General features: G+C 41.4%; 1 long non-coding RNA gene across 2 annotated transcripts in view; it reads right to left on the bottom strand.

Annotated features, from left to right (window-relative positions):
* Positions 1-16,444, bottom strand: part of LOC112640327 (uncharacterized) — a 389,014-nt gene that overhangs the window by 357,568 nt on the left and 15,002 nt on the right. The gene's annotated exons all lie outside the window — the stretch shown is intronic.

Below are 16,444 nucleotides of genomic sequence, written 5' to 3'. Positions count from 1 at the left end.
AATGTAATGTGGCATCCTGTATGGGATCCTGGAACAGGAAACATATATTATGGAAAAACTAGGGAAATCCAGGTAAAGTCTGAAGTTTCCTCTAAACGCATAAAGTTGAATAAATGCTATTTTAAAATGTTCAAGGTGCAGTGAGAGGACACACCAGGAGTAACTAGTCAAAACACAAAGATTTCAAAGCAGAATAAAAATCTGGACAGGATTTTTTTCAATAAAAAACCCCATGGTATCTGCCTCCAGAACCAAGCAACAATTATCAAGGTTAACTGACTTTTTTTTCTTGTTGTTGCTACCATTATGATTATTATTTTCTTTCTATTGTGTTTCTTAGTCAAAAAATAACATTTATCCTATGTGCTCATTAGGACCAGCCAGCCAAACAACAGAGAAAAGCACAAAGTAAAATATAATACACTTTTCCCACCTCCACTCTCCAACTAATCCCTTCCTGAGGAAGTAGTTCATGTTCTTTTCTATAATTTCTCTGTGTTTACATTTGAAATACAAAATATATATGTGGCTTTTTCCTTCCCCCCCCTTTTTAGCTACAAAGATGTTACCTTTACTCATTGCTCTACAACTTGATTTTTCATGCAAAAGTGTATCTTAATGCTGTATCATAAATATCTTCCTAGGGTAATGTATATAAATCTGACTGATTCTCCCCTTCATTCAATTTCACCCAGATACAATTTATATAGAATAAAATGCACCCATATTAAGTGTAGGGTTTGGTGAGTACAATTATTACATATGCAACAATGTATACGTCTGGGTAACTACCCTCTCATCGTTAAAAAATGTTTAAAACAAAGTTTGCAAGAATCTTGCCAAATCCAGTGAAATCACCTGGCTTCCTCCTTGGAATAGAAGGCAAGAAGAGATGGAAATGTCCAGATAACCCTGGTGAGAAGCCTTGCTCCTCACCTCTCAGGTGTAGTATTTCAAGAACATTCTCATCCCCTAGAATAGTTCTGTGTTTGGCATGGTGCTAGACTTGCATGAGTTTGGAAAGGTCTAGGGAGACACCTAGGCAGAGAGTTGGCTGGGGCAAAGTTGTGGAGTCCCTGATCCAACATGGGGCACCAGAGCTGAGGATAAACGGCAGGGAGGCAGGCTGAGTGAAGCAGTGGCCAGGGACTTCTCCTCCTGGAGGTTTCTTCCACCACTCCTCGTGAGCAAGCCTGCCATGAGGGCCAAGACCAAACCAACCACACTTCCTAGGACCAATGAAGACCTCCAAGGAGAAAGTGGAAACCATTGGCCTTTTCCTAAGCTCTGTCTGAAACACCATCTTTGGAAGCAGGTAGGAAAATTAAAAGATATGGTCCCAAAAGGGAATTGGAATTTTGAACTAGCTGAATCCTTACCTGAAAAAGATTGTTTTATTGGGGCGGGGGCGGGGAAGACTCCTCGAAACTGGAAGAGACAAACACTTCCAATCAGCCAATTTAAGTATTTTCCCTTTACTCAGCAGAATGGGGACTCCCAAGGAAATGTGATTTGGTTAGACCAGCACTTGCAAAAGAAATAATGCAAGCCACAAATGTAATTTTAAATTGTCTAGTAGTCACATTTAGAAAAAACAAAAACAAAAACCAGAGGACTCAGCTCTTCTGCTCCTCCATATACACCCAAGAGAAATCAAAACATGGTCCGCACAAAAACTTGTACACAAATGCTCGTGTCAGCATCATTCATTAGAGCCAAAAAGTGAAAGCAAACCAAATGTCCATCAACAAACTGTAGTATATAATAGAATATTATTCCACAATAAAAAGGAATGGAATAAGTCAACATATCCAAATCATTATTTCAATGTGTAATCAATAGTCTATAATCATTGAGATGTTTCACACTCATTGCTTTCTTAGTCCAATGTCTATTCTACACTGGCAACACATTCTAATTCAGGTGTCAAATTTTCATTGGAAATACTAGATACAGGGATCCCTGGGTGGCGCAGCGGTTTGGCGCCTGCCTTTGGCCCAGGGCGCGGTCCTGGATATCCGGGATCGAGTCCCACATCAGGCTCCCGGTGCATGGAGCCTGCTCCTCCCTCTGCCTGTGTCTCTGCCTCTCTCTCTCTCACTGTGTGCCTATCATAAATAAATAAAAGTTAAAAAATGAATAAAAAATAAATTTAAAAAAAAAAGAAATACTAGATACATATTCAGATTTCATAAAATTTGCGATTACACAAGTAAATGGATATACCCACATTGTTGGAAAAACATTTTAAAAGTTTTCCAATAACTGAACTTGAGTAAAGTTTAATGTTTAATAGTTTAACTATTTATATTAATGTGGATATATCTGTACCTATGGCTATAGGTATAGACAGATATAGATGCATAAGTAGAGATATATAAATATTGACAGGTAGATATAGGTAAAATAGTTATACAGATACAGGCACATAATTTGAGTGTGATTTGTTAAAATCTCAAGCCCTACTACATATACTAAAAACAAAATTAAACTCCTCTCGTGGCCTCAGACCTTATGCGATTTGCCCCCCACCTCCCTCTCTTATCTCACATCGTAACACTCTCCTCTCCCATGAGGCTCCAGCCACACTGGTCTTTTCACTCTTCAAACACTCACCCCTGCCCACTTACACTTGCTCTTCCCTCTGCCTGGCACACTCTTCACCAAGATCTTCTCAGACCTGGCTCCCTGCCATCATTCAGGTCTCTGTTCAAATGTCACCTCCTCAGAGAGGCATCCTTGACCTCCTTATTCAAATGCAACCCCCATCCAGCCACTCTCCACCTCATTATCCATTATCTTCCTTTTATCTTCTTTGTGGCATATGTCACTATTTGGAATTATCTTCCTTACTTTTCCTTTTATTTATTGTCTTTCCCTTGCTACATACACACACACACACATGAACATAAACTTCATGATATAGGGACAAAGTCTGTATTATTCACTGCCCTATCCCCACTATCTAGAATTATGCCTGGCATATGGTAGATGCTCAAAAAATATACAGCAAGTAAATGAATGAGCCGTTCATTCATCAACCAATCCTCTGTGGGGTTTTTTAAGATTTTATTTATTTCTTCATGAGAGTCACAAAGAGAGGCAGGGACATAGGCAGAGGGAGAAAGAAGCAGGCTCCCTGCAGGAAGCCCAATGCAGGACTTGATCCCAGGACCCCAGAATCATGACCTGAGCCAAAGGCAGATGCTCAACCACTGAACCACCCAGGCACCCCCATTCCTCTGTTAATAGACATTCAGATGGTCTCCAGTTTAAGTTGGTCCTATTGTTTCTGCCTCCTAGAGCTATGAGGAGCACTCCTGTACAACATATCCTTAGCAAGTAACATATATCCTTAGCTACTGATGCCTGCCTTCCTCTAGGATGGATTCCTCAAAGTGTAACTTCTGTATCAAAGAATGTGCCCTTTTAAAATTTTAAAGGCAGAAAATGCCTTTCCCAAGAATGTCATGATGATTTTACTGTCACGCCAGCAGTGTATAAAACTATTTCCTTTCCCACTCTAGATAACATCAACTGTTTTAATGATTTTTTCCAATCTGAGGAATATATAATTGCATTTCATTTCAAATTCAAATTAAAAATCTTTAAACACTAGGGAAGTTGCATACACTTTCAGACTTTTATTGGTCATTTGCATGTCCTGGTGTACTGCCTAATGATCTCCTGTATCCTGCTGGGTTGTTTTTGTTTTAAATCAACTTGCAGGGGCAACTGAGTGGCTTAGTTGGTTAAGCCACCAATTCTTGATTTCGGCTCAGGCCATGATCTCATGATCAGAAATCGAGCCCCAGGATGGGCTCTGCACTCAGCAGGGAGTCTGCTTTAGATTCTCTGCCCCTTCTTTCTCTTCTCTCTCTCTCTCTCTCTTTCTCTCTCTCTCCCTCTATCTCTCCTCTCTCATTCTCTCTCAAATACCTAAATAAAATCTTTAAAAAATAAAAAAATAAACCAACTTGTATCAACTATTAGGGATAGTAAGTCTGTCATAAGTTCTCATTATTGAGTTCACCTCATCTTATGCTGCAGTAATGGTAATTTGTGTGTTGTCAAATCTGTCCGTTTTTGAGGTTCCAGGGTCCCAATATAACTGACATAAGCTGACTTGCAATTCTGAGACTAATCTTCACCACTCAGGGAGTACACTCAGCAAGTCCCAAGGACAGCCCTTGGGGTGCAAGCCCATAAATTCACCACCTGCTGCTTCAGGGTCTGTCTTCCCTATATGTCTGGTTCTCTCTCCAGCTGGCCTTGGGGACATATCCTTTGAATGCAATTTGGTCAATGGATAGGGATGCCAACAGCTTTTACCATGAAAATCTGAAAAAGTGACTGTCACCAGTGCTACCATTTGCAGAGGAAGAGAAGGGCCCAGAAAGGCTGAGAGTGAACCCAACATCCTTGCCCAGACTGGAACCCCACAGATGCATTGCTACCCAACTCTTAATATTGAAAAACTTCACATTTATGGAGAAGTTGTAAGAATGGCACAAGAAAAGCAGCATACATCCAACATTTAGATGTGACTAGTTGTTAACATTTTGTCATACACACACACACACACACACACACACACAATGCTAAACCATCTGAGTATAAGTTGCAGATACATCAATCCTATAGAGCTTGTCATGCATTTCCTAAGAATAAGGATGTTGAGCAATAAAATTATAGTTTAATTACCACACTCTGAAGATTTATTATCACTCTAATACTATCATCTAATAATCAGCCCATATTCAAATGTTCCCAATTGTCCATATAACTTCCTTTAGAGCTAGATTTATTTTTTTTGGGGGGGGGGTGTCTGGGACCCAATCAAAGATCACATATCATATCTACTTGTCCTTTCCTCCTTATTTTTCTTTCATCTAGAACAGCTCTCAAACATGTTTGCTTGCTTGTTTTTAGGACACTGATGTTTTTGAAAAGTCCAGGCCAGCCGTTTTGCACAATGCCCCTCAACTTGGATCTATCAGATTGTCTCCTCATGACTCTACTTTCTTTTTTTTAAGATTTTATTTATTTATTCATGAGGGGCACAGATTGAGAGAGAGAAAGGCAGAGACAGAGGCAGAGGGAGAAGCAGGCTCCATGCAGGAAGCCTGACATGGGACTCGATCCCAGGTCTCCAGGATCAGGCCCTGGGCCGAAGGCGGCGCTAAACCGCTGAGCGACCCAGGCTGCCCTCATGACTCTACTTTTGACAAGAAATGCTGCATAGGTATTTCTGTGACATGCTCAGCACTCATATCAGGAGGTACATGATGGTAAGTTTGATTACTCAACTATGGTGGTACCCACACATTGCTTCATTTGCAAGATACCTTGACCGTGAACTGATCAATGATCTGTGGGGAGATACCTCAAGACTAGTATCACAGTCTCCCCCAGAACATTTCCCCTAATGGTTTCAGCCTACATGGCTGATTCTTGCAAGAATCAAGTATTTTCATGGCGGTTGCAAAATGTGAGTTTCTAGGCTCACCATTTCTTCTACATTTATTAGTTGATACTCTCTAGCACTTTCCCTTCTCCCTCTCTTGTCTTTTTTATTTCTTAATATCAATACAGACTCCTGGATTCTTCTTTAATTCCATGTACTATACCCCATAACTCTCATTATTGGTTTTGATGCTCAGATTACACCAGATTTGGCCAGTGGGAGCTGGCTTTGGGCTGGCTCCTGTATCATTGTGCCATGCTCCCATCATTTTTTTGAAAGCATTCTATATTTTCTGATGAAAAAAGATATTTCAGAGATGCCTGGGTGGCTCAAAAGTTGAGTGTCTGCCTTTGGTTCAGGTTATGATTTCGGGGTCCTGGAATCAACCCCCCACATCGGTCTCCTTGCTTGGAGCCTGTTTCTCCCTCTGCCTATGTCTCTGCCTCTGTGTGTGTGTGTGTCTCTCATGAATAAGTAAATAAAATCTCAGAAAAAAGATATTTCTGTATATCTTGTACCTTTCTTGCCCCAGCCCTGCAATCAGCCATTTCTCCAAGGACTTTTGGTAACTTCGGGTGGATAATGCTATTTAGGAACCAAGATCCAAGCATTAGGAGTGCTCAGTGCTACTGGGGTGTCATGCTTCGGTAGGACAAATGTACAGCATGGGAAGTTGGGCCAAGAGTCATTGGGCAGCTGTGCCATCAACAGAACTTGAATTCAAAATTGGAGTCAAGTATCATGTTCCAAGTACAGGAAGTATTTTTTGTTTTTAGATTACCAGCCTCCAATCCACATTCATCTGATAACAGCACTCCCTTGTCCTTTTGGGTAATTATCTCTCCCTTCTGTGAACAGTCACAGTGAGGCTGTAAATCAAGGTGTCTTGAGCCCCTCCTCATATCCAGGAGATGGGCACTAAATCACTAGAGCAGACAGGTGCCCCTGGACCCAGAAAGGATGCTGAAGAAAAATCCGGAGGCTGGTATTCACATTAAGGGGGTTTGACCACACATCCAGAGTTGGCAAAGCCAAATGACCTTCAAGATGAAATTAAACGCCCGTCTCCAAGGTCTGTTGGTTTCTCATTTAGTGAGAGCCTTTATCCCACACAGTTGAAAGCTTCCCTGTCTTTGTAGACAAATTCTGACACAATAGAGCCCATTTCTAACTTTTCCCCCTCATATTGGTTCTTTCGTTCATCCTTTCCACTTCATAGAATTCAGTTGTTTTGACAAATGTCTAGATGGCTAGTGATACGTTTTCATCTCCTTCCAAATTCTTACAACAGATACCCTGCTTGTAAATCAGCATGGCTTTTTTTCTGAGGAAAAGCTTCTGAAACTTTGTTCATCTTGCATTGGTCCCTGCAGGGTTTCTTTATTTGCCTGCTTGCTTGTTTTGTGGGGAACAAAAGAAAAGCCTGAAATCCTGATACTCACACCTTCAAAAATTATGAAATCTATTTATCTTCCACTTTCTTTTATTTTAATCCTTCCTCCTTCTTTCTACTTTGTCATTCTTCTAATCTCCAACACATGGGTACTACACGAAAATGTGAAAAGAAGGAAGGCCAGGAGGGAGAAAAGAGGAGAGGAGAGTGAGAAAAATCATCAAAGGAAGGAAGATTCTTGCACTCCCCGTGCTTCATAATATAAAAACACAATGAAATATTTTCTATCTTTTGGTGCATGGGTTTTTTGAGTCACCCCCTGCTTTGACACTGGATTTACTCATGTCAAAAGGACTTGGTCATTGTACAAGACCATTGCTCTGGGGAGCACAGTTGCAAGGGTGCTAAGCTGATGGGTGCCACTTGTCGTCTAAATGAATAACGGAAGATTTGTATCTCACTATGAGCCATAAGAACAAAAGTGGTTATTTCAGGGCTATTGAAAATACCAACTGCCAGAGCCTAAGGCTTCTCTGCCTGCCTTGCCCTTATAAATCTAAGCTTATGGGACAAGAGGAGTAGAGGTTCACTGCTGGGTAGCCAGTTCAGCTATATGTGGAAAGAAATGAAATATTGTGAGGGAGAAGAGGTTCTGATGAAGGTATCGCAGTTTTTCTGAAGTTTGGAGCAACAGATAGGCTTCCAACAGGGGGAGGGAGAGATTGCTTAATTTCCTACTCACTTAAAACTCTTTTAGCTCATCAAGAATGTACTGGGGGTCAGCCCTATCTGGGAAGGCAAAAATGAGCAGGCACTCAAGTTTTTGGTGATAAAGGAACAAGGGAAATGGCCATCTCTGCTCTGACCAGTGTGACAGATCCCTTTGTGTTGTGCAAGGCTTACAGCCAATGAGGTGTGCTGAAAACCCTTCGCAGTGTACTGCCAAGTTTGGGTCCTTACGCAAACACTGTTGGGTTGTTTTTTTTTCCTACAGCTGGGGTACTTACAGTACTTTCTGTATGATTTCTGTTAAGCTGAATAGGTTATTCAAGACTATAGAAAGTGTATTTGAGGTCGAAGCAAGTAAATACAAACACAGTGTAACATCAAGAGAGCGCCAGGGAAAACTGTTTCTCAGATCCCGGCTACTCACAATGAGATCTTCACACCACCAGCCAGCCCAGGTATGACCTGGGAGTCTGTGGGAAATACAGAATCTCCAGTCCCACCTCAGACCTACTGAATCAGAGTCTGCATTGTAACAATATTCCTGGTGATTCATGTCCATGGAGAAGTTCGAGAAGCAGCAGCTTAGAACATGGAAAACCTCCCTCATATGAACCTATGAGACTTGGGTCAAAGCATTCACAAGCCAGCTGACATCCCAAGGTCAACCCAAATGGTTGGTTAATAAAATTGAACGGTGGTTGATAAAACATAACCTGTACTTGTGTGCTGCCACAATTTCTGATGGTCAGAATGACATTTTGCCCTGCACTTATATTATTATATCATCCACTTTGATGGTCACCACAGCCCTGTGAGGTAAGCAGTACAAGCTCTAGTGCCACCCCCATTTTACAGGTGGAGAAACTGAGGTTCTCAGAGTTAGGGTGACTCTTCCCAAAGGCACATGACTCTGGCAAGGTCCAGCTGGCACTTGAATGTTGAATGGCTGGCTCCAGGAAGGGGCCTTTCTACAGCTGCTTGTGAGCCAGTGTGATAAGGACCAGGCTGGTTGTGTGGCTGAAATGAAATCAGTGTGGTGTACGCTTGAGAGGAAAAAGGATTTCTCTAGCGGGGAGTTGGGAGAAGTAGATAAGCTGACATGATGCTGACAGCTTCAGATATCAGATCCCAGGTATCTGGCTCCATGAAGAATTCACCTTCACTTTCACATCCTTCTGAGGTACAGGAGGGTGAGGTGATGTCAACAGGCCATCCCACTGAGACCCAGAAACCATCCAGGACATCATGCGTCCCTCAAATCTAGGACAAGTGCCTTCTTTTGACAATAATGGCCTATTTTTCCCACAGCAGGGTGACCAAACTCTTTCCTTCATCTCCAAGTGAGGCTGAAAAAAAAAAAAAAACCAGATTTGGGGCTTCTTGCTGATATGAACTAACTTGAGCGGAAAGCCCATTGTTCAGCCTTGTTTCTTCAGCCACCTGCCTAACCTGATTGTAGTCACTTAGAGAGAAGTTCCCCACAGAGAAACTGAAGAGCTTTGCTTAAAGTAATCAACAGAGACCTTGGGGTCTGTTGCAGACCTCAGGAGACATTTTAACAACTGTGCCTGGATACCTTTCCCTCTAGCCCTGTTCTCTCCTCCTGACATCCTCTGTAAAACTGGATCTTGATGGACTTCAGTAAAAGGAGCCACGTGGATTCTGAGAAAGAGGTAAACTGAGGCAGACTGGAGCACTAGGGGTAGGAAGATCACCATTTTGTGAGCTGTGTAGCTTAGTAGCACTTAGCTGGCCTGCCTCTTAGAGCTACTGACTTCTTGTGGGAGGCCAAGGTAGAAGAGAAAGAAGCAGAGTTCCAGCAATGATGTTCAATTAAGCTAACCTAGGGTATCACTGGTTCAGTTCAGCCTATCTTCAGGACAAACAAGAAATTGAAAATCCCAAGAGAAGTCATAGCATCGATTAGCTGGCATCCAATCATTGATTGTCTATGTTCAATGCATCATGATACAAAAAAATAAGAAGAAAAAGAATTCACAAAAATAATTTGGAAGGGGTGCCTAGTGGCTCAGTTAACTGTCTGGCTCTTGATCTCAACTCAGGTCTTGATCTCAGGTTGTGAGTTTAAGCCCCACATTGGGCTCCACACTAGGACCACTTGAAAAATATTTTTTTTCTAAAAATATCTATATATAAAATTTGGAAGCCCTCTTAGACCTCTAGAATTAAGGTTGATCAATGTCTGGGACGCCTGGGTGGCTCAGTGGTTAAGCATCTGCCTTCCGCTCAGGGTGTGATCCCATGGTTCCGGGATCGAGTTCCGCATCGGGCTCTCTGCATGGGGCCTGCTTCTCCCTCTGCCTACGTCTCTGCCTCTCTCTCTGTGCCTGTCATGAATAAATAAATAAAATCTTCTTAAAAAGGTTGACCAATGTTTTTCTCATACAATGGACAATTTCTCAGACAATGGGACAATTTCTCATTGAAGTGGACAATTTCTCATCATTCCTCTCCTCCCACCCACCCCAAGATAGGTGATGTCCTATGCTCGCGCTTCAGAAAGGAATAACATCAGCAAAGCAGAAACCATTCTAGGTGTTCCAAACAAAGGAATTGATTATAAGGGTTTGGGGATAAATGGAAGAACAATTAGAAAGGGGGCTCAGATCCAGATGGCTAACAGACACATGAAAAGATACTTAACATCACTCATCATCAGGCAAATACAAATCAAAACCATGATGAGATACCACCTCACACCTGTCAGAATGGCTAACATTAACAATACAGGAAGCAACCAGACATTGGTGAGGATGAGGACAAAGGGGAAGCCTCTTGCACTCTTGGTAGGAGTGCAAACTGCTGCGGCCACTCTGGACAACAGTATGAAGATTCCTCAAAAAGTAAAAAATAGATTTACCCTACCATCCAGCAATTGCACTACTGGGTATTTACTCAAAGGATAAAAAAAATACAGATTCAAAGGGGTACAGGCACCCTGATGTTTATCGCAGCATTATCTACAGTAGCCAAACTATAGAGAATGCCAAAATGTCCATTAACTGATGAATAAAGAAGATTTATGCTAAGTAAGAAGTATTATGCTATGTGAAATAAGTCAATCAGAGAAAGACAAATACCATATGATCTAACTCATGTGGAATTTAAGAAAGAAAACAGATAAACATAAGGAAAGGGGGGGAGGAAAAAAAGGAGAGAGGGAAACAAGCCATAAGAGACTCTTAATGATAGAGACAAACTGAGGGTTGATGGAGAGAAGTGGGTGGGGGATAGGCTAGATGGGTGATGAAGATTAAGGGTGCTCCATTATGATGAGCACTGGGTGCTGTAGGTAATGAATCACTGAATTCTATTCCAGAAACCAACATTGCACAGTATGTTAACTACCTAAAATTAAAATTTTAAAAAAAAAGAAACAAAAAGAAAGAGGGATCTGATAGGTGGAAAGAAGAAGGATGATAACCAGAGATCAGAAGTTCCTAACGCTTCTAGGTTGGATCCATGAGGCTGCATCCACTGTACTGTTGAAGATATGCTACAGCCTCTTTTGGAGTTTTCAAAGAGGGGCCACCTCCTGGAGGGCTACCACTACACAACGGTGCTGCCTCTGCCTTGGATGCTGAAGTCTGGAATCACCCCATCCTTGCTGCCACTATAACTCCAGAAATTTTCCTCCTTTCCCACCTTCTGGTTTCCAGCAAGCACCTCCCAACAGGAAGCCAGCTGTCAAGAGGAGTATGGGAAATACAGTGTGCAAATTCCTGGCCCCAGAAGTACAGGCTACGTACAGATTATGGAAGGGCAGGTGTTTAAACCAAGCTGTCCCAAGTTGACAGCACCACCCAATGGCCAGCACTGGAAATCAACATGACCCACTCCTTTCTCAAGTAAAAAGAGAGACAAGTGATCTGCACTTAGTGCTCAAGTGTGAGTTAAATCAGGGCTGCTCCACATATGTTTGTTTCCAGACTCAGGCTGAAGGAGCAGCAGCTATGTAGGGTATGTTTTTCTATGGTGGGTCATAAGAGTGCAAGAAAGTAAGTAAAAACACACAAGCACATTGAGGTGCTTGTCTGCATCATCTCTGCTAATGCTGCCTTGGCCACCAGCAAGTCACATAGCCAAGCCCAGTATTTCACCATTTCACTGGGTAGTCAGACTGTGCTACAGGATAGAGTAAAATATGAGTGCAGCCAAAGTCTAAAGGCAGATAAGCACACCCACGATTTGCTGAAAACAGACTGTGTGCACACAAGGCTCAGTATGGTCCAGCATTTACTTACAGCAAGAAAAGAGAGACAGTGCACAAGAGCCAGCCCTGTGTGATGCATCAGTCCCCCAAAACCAGTGTATCCATCTCACAGCCAGCACACCACTTACCTCATTTCATGCTACAGCAGATGGAACCCAACCCTTCCCAATGGAGTCTAAAATACAGAAATCTGGGGGTGTGCATGAGAGCCATTGGCTTGTGTGCTTAAGGAGAATGAAGGAGGACACATCAAGCTGGGAACAGAGAAAGGTATTCCTTCACAAGGCCATAAGCCCAGCACAGACAGGGAGAGCACTGAATCTCCCAGAAAGGAAATGTTCCAGACTCAAATCCATTGTTATAAGGCCAAGCTGGGGTCCAATGACAGCACGCAGGAGATTGCCTTTCCCGACACCCCAAGTCCTTGGGTGGGGAAATCTACCCCACACATCCAATGCACCACAAGGTCATACAGCAGAAAAATTGTGATTAATAATCCAGTCTACCACAGAAGGCAGAAAAAAAAATCTTATCTTTGACCTCTTTATTCCTACCGTCTAGGACCAGGACAAGCACAGAACACATCAAGCAATGATTGTTGAAATTAATAGATTATTAATAGCATGGAGTAATGTGAGGCATATATATATAAAACAGTAATTGAGAACACGAACTTTAGCATCACAGGACCTGAGTTCAATGTAAAATGGCACAGCGACTTTAAAAACTTTGGTAGAGATGCCTGGGTGGCTCAGGTCATGATCCCAGTGTCCCGGATCGAGTCCCTCATCAGGCTCCCTGCAGGGAGCCTACTTCTCCCTCTGCCTTGTCTATGCCTCTGTGTGTGTGTCTGTCTGTCTGTCTCTCATGAATAAATGAATAAATCTTTAAAAAATAAAATAAATAAAAAGTTTGGTAGGTTTTTTTGCAAAGTTAAACATAAGTTTGCCATTAAACCCAGCAATTCTACTCCTAGGGATCTACCAAAAAGAACGAAGGCGTGCATCCACAAAAAGATATGCACATGAATGGTCCTGGCAAAATTATTCACAACAGCAAGGAAATGGGAATCATCCAAGTGTCTGTCAACTGGTAAATGGATACAGGAAATGCAGTGCGCCCATAGAGTAGAATACTATTCAGTGTGAAAATGAATGAACTAATGATACTTGCAACAACATAGATGTACCTGTGGATAAATAAAAGAAGCCAGATGAGAAGACCACACATTATATGATTTCATTTATATAAAATGTCCAGAAAAAAGCAAATTCACAGAGACATACAGAAGATTAGTGGGTTGCCTGGAGCTACAGATGGGAATGCAGATTGAATTCAAATGAACACAAGGGATCTTTTGGAGGGCAAATGGAAATTTCTAAAACTGGATCGTAGTAACGGTTGCACACATTTTAGAGTTTACTAAAACTCACTGGACTGTACATTAACATGGATGAATTTTTATAAAATCACAATAAGATCTGGGTTCAAATGCTGGCCCTACCACTTAGTATCCATGTGACCTAGAGGAAGTTTTAGAGTCCTATAACCTCTGTGAGTCTCCATTTCTGTAAAATGGGGACTTAACAGAGGAGTGTTGAGAAATCAGAAAGATAATGCATGTTGTGCCCTCAACATGGGGTCTGACAGGTGTCTAGGGAGCTGTCATGAACTCTCTAGCACCTTCTGCTTTTAGGAAAATCACTTATACTCAAGCCCATCCCAAGTCCAAGATCCAATGTCGGTTTCTATTTAAGTTGCTGGGTCTCAGATACCCCTGGGAAAATCTCAATATCTGCCTTGTCCCAAATCCCTGGAACGAGAATTATTCAGAATATTTCTGGGCCAGAAATAAAAGTATGTCAACTTCACCTATTTCACTGCTCCAGAAACTGAAGCTCTTCCAGACTGCTATACTGACATCAAAGAGCCCCTGACCAAATACAGGCATTTCCTCTTTTCTTTTTTATCTCACTTTTTTTTTTAATGGGGAAAAAAAAAAAAAAGCATCTTGGCTCAGTGGGTCTGGGCTGCCAGGAGCTGACATACTCTAAGCTAGTTGCAGGAAACATCCCAGCCTTTGCAATGAACCTTTGGGGAAGGAGCAGCCACTGAGAATGTGATTCACTTTGATGACAGCTTCCTGATGAGAGCTCGAACCAGCTGGAGGGTTGGTCAATTTACGACTGCACAGAAGACTCAATAAAAGTCATAAATAATGGGGCACATGGGTGTGAGTGCACCACACGAAGCCAGGAGGTCCCAGATGAAGAACACAAGGCCAGTAACTCTGGTTTGGCTCAAGGTTTATCACGACGCAGTGAAAGGTACAGCCCCCGTATGCCAGGGATCTTGTCACCCAATGGAAACAGATTGTGCCTAAGGACTAGGGGAGCCATTTCTCAGATTCCTTGGGCCATGGATCTGTGGGCAGCGGAGGTAAGGAAAAGCTGCCTTCCCCAATAAATTCTGGTGTCGCCAAGCTTGACCCTGGATAAGGACTCTTCTGGGAACGAGCAACTGGATATCTCACCTTCCAGACTGCCTGACTGTCCACCATTCAATCCCCCTCTTGAAACCAAATGCTTTGTGTTCACATACAATACGAAATAGCTTCAGAACAGGCCACCTGTTGTACTTTCACTCACTCATTTAAGGACCCTTACTACTATTATTGCTGATGTCAATAATATTGATTCTGAACTGACTTCCCTCCTGAAATAGTACAAACTTCAAGTCATTGCTATGATGGTGAGGGTTACGTGAGATAGAATTTAAAAGAAAGAAGAAAGAAACCTCAGCACGGGCCTGGCACATAGTAATCCTCCATAAACTGCAGCTATGGGATTTCTCACTATCTAAACCCTTTTTTTTTTTAAATGTTTTAAACCCTTTTTTATGAAAAGATTTAAAATGCACATAGCAGTGTTATGGAGCATCTCTCTCATGTGGAGGATATAGGATGTACTAGATATATACTAGATATACATATACACACACACTAGAAAGTATATATATAATGTATACTAGATTCTATATATAACATAGTATATATTATATACAATAATGTACATATTCTACGTAATGTGCTTCATATGATACAGTATAGTTGAGAGTTTATATATAATATAGTATATATTATATTATATATATTTATACTATATTATGTATATACTATATTATATATATTTATATATATATAAATGCTATGTAGGTATAGCTGCAGTATAGATGCAGATTATATAGATATAGGTTTTATAAACATATAGCCAGACAGGACACAGTGAGGGGACAGACATGATACACTATAGGGTGGTCAGGAAAGTCTTCCCTGATAAAATCACATTGGAGTAGAATCTTGAGTAAAGTTAAGGGAGTGGGCCATGTAGATATCTCAGGGAAGCGAAGGGCATTCCAGGTAATGGGAACAGCAAGTGCAAAGGCCCTGAGGTGGGATCAGATGCAACATATTTGAGAGTTGAACAGTCACCAATGTGTGGGAGTAGAGTGAGCAAAGTAGACCAGGGGAGGAATACCACACAAAGTCAAATGTCAGGAGCCGGGGCCAACAGGGTCTCCCAAGTGAAAGTAAAGAGTTTGGGTTTTATCCTAAATGTGATGGAAAAGCCCATTAAGCATTTTGATTGGATTTATTCCCTTTAAAGACCCCTGAGACTACTGTGTGAGGCAAGCTGAAGGAGCAGTGAGAACAGCTGAGAGGCTCCTGTCATTGTGTAGGTGGATGATGATGTGGCCCTGGACTTGGGCTACAGTGGGGTGGAGCTGGGCCCCGCTTTGGGGGTAGAACAGATGGAACCAGTGGGGCAGCCGAGGGACAGGGTGGCAGGGTGTAGGAGTGGGAGGAAGGGAAAGAGAAGCAAGGCTGACTCCTGGCTCTTTGGCGACTACCCCAGGAAGAAGATGGTGCCATTCACTGAGCAGCAAAGACACAAGAGAAATATTTGGGGTGGGGGGGGGTGGGGGAGGGCGAGTGGTAAAATGTAAAATATTTGAGTCTGGATCATACTTTAAACCAAGGTGGTCATTTAAAAAACATAAATAAATAAAAATAAAATAAATCACAGCAGTCATTTACATGTCTGTGTGACCAATAGCATCTCCTATTAATTATGGCTTTCCAGTTAACAAGAAACTTCCATTTTTACCATATTAGACATGGTGTATTACATAGTAAATAGCATTATAGAGTGAATATGGGATGTAGATAAAAGTTGCTTAAATATAGTATATACTACATAGTATATACCATATTATATAAAGCACATATATGATAAATATTATAATAGTGTAGTATCTATATTATATAAATCTATATAATACCTAGTATTTATATATTATATTAACAATACATTATGCTGAAGATAGCATATAGTATATTATAGTGTGTTATATGATGTATTTATATCATATATATGTAATATACATTACATGTAGTATATATTATGGAATATAAACAATATTTAGCATAGATGATATATGTGCAATTCATGTTATATGGTATCATATATATAGTGCTTACATCTATAGTGTATATTATATACACTATGTTATATATAATATGAAGCATGCTATGGTATATTTTATATACATATAATATGCT

This window comes from Canis lupus, chromosome 6 (assembly GCF_003254725.2).
Source record: "Canis lupus dingo isolate Sandy chromosome 6, ASM325472v2, whole genome shotgun sequence".
NCBI lineage: Eukaryota > Metazoa > Chordata > Mammalia > Carnivora > Canidae > Canis > Canis lupus.
The sequence above is the reverse complement of the archived record's forward strand: the minus strand, read 5'-3'. Positions and strand labels throughout refer to the sequence as shown.